Source organism: Rhea americana, unplaced genomic scaffold (genome assembly GCF_003343005.1).
Source record: "Rhea americana isolate MKP2758 unplaced genomic scaffold, rheAme1 scaffold_1, whole genome shotgun sequence".
Taxonomy (NCBI): domain Eukaryota; kingdom Metazoa; phylum Chordata; class Aves; order Rheiformes; family Rheidae; genus Rhea; species Rhea americana.
The window spans coordinates 8779883-8781260 of record NW_028185038.1 but is presented as its reverse complement, the minus strand read 5'-3'; positions in this window follow the sequence as shown (position 1 = coordinate 8781260).

Below are 1378 nucleotides of genomic sequence, written 5' to 3'. Positions count from 1 at the left end.
GGCGGGAGCGACGCAGCCGTCGACGGGTGGAATGTAAACGGTGCCGCGCGGGGAGCTTCCATTCTGCTGCGGGCGGGGGAGGCGCTGGGGCAGGGCTGTACCACCGCCCGCGGGGGCGCAGCCTTCCCCCGGCAGAGGCGGGGGGAGCTCGGCGGGGCCTGGAGCGGCGGCGGGAWCGTCTCTCCTGCCCCCCTGGGACACAGGAGGAAGGAAACAGGGGTTTTGCTACACAAAGCCAAACCAAGGCGTCCCGACCGCGGCTCTAAAGCCACTCAGTCAACTTTCTCGTCAGGCGGCTGGCACGCTTTGTCAGAGCGTAGGGCGCGGGGTATCCTGTTGGGTGTTTGCCTACATGTAACAGGGTTTTTCGTCTTACAGATTAGCATAAAACCCTTAAGAAGACTATAGCATAAAACYCTTAAGAAGACTACATGCCTATCTACACATCTCATCTTTCAATACTATGCACGCATTAAACCGTTCGGATTATAAAGCAAAATGCTCGGACTCACATTGTAGTAGACTTACAAGAGGATCAAAAATTCAGGTTGGAAGGGRCCTGTGGAGATCCTCTAGTCCAGCCTGCTGCTCGAGGCAGGGACAGCTGTGCTGTGTCTTTCTGTCTGCTCCTATTGCTAGTTTTTAATGGCAACTTTTGACCACAGCCAGTTTGAAAGAAAGTAAATTCCACGGCGTTTCTTAGATATCATCAGAGTGTCCATGGGAGGTGCAAGGTTTGTGACAGTCTCCAGAAAAGCCTCAGTCAAAACTTTCATCTCGTAAGATACAAGAGTCCAACTACATGACAAGTCTGTTACGGTTCATCTACTCCAATGAGTCTTAAGATTTTTTGTTYCTATAGGATCTCAAAGTTTTTTCTGCAGAGTTGCTCAAAAAAGAACAGAATTTGATAGGCAACTCTTTAGCAGTAGAGTCCAAAGATGCAGTCAGATTCAAGTCATCATTACTTTACTGGATAAATTAATTTTTTTTYCCTATACTATTCAACCTTGATGAAACGCTATGTCAAGTGTTGGATTTTTGTTGAATATGCTGGATTTTCTTCTTTATAAGAGGTCTTTGAATGCTTACACTAAATGAACTGTAATGACGTAAAATGAAGTAGATAAAGCTCTTAAGTTCAACTCTAATAATTTTAGCACTTCCTAATAGGTAGCTATGCAATCCTAGCAGATTTTTGTATAATACCCTCTTTTAAAGGAAGCGTGTAGAACGTAAACTGAGTCTTTAAAAACCCCATGAAACAATTTATTGGCCATCTTCTCTGTGCTACCACTATGAGGAATGAGTAGGCAGCTGAGTGATTTTGTGAGTTGCTTCTCAGCCCCCCAGGCACTTACYGTCCAGCATGGTTCAT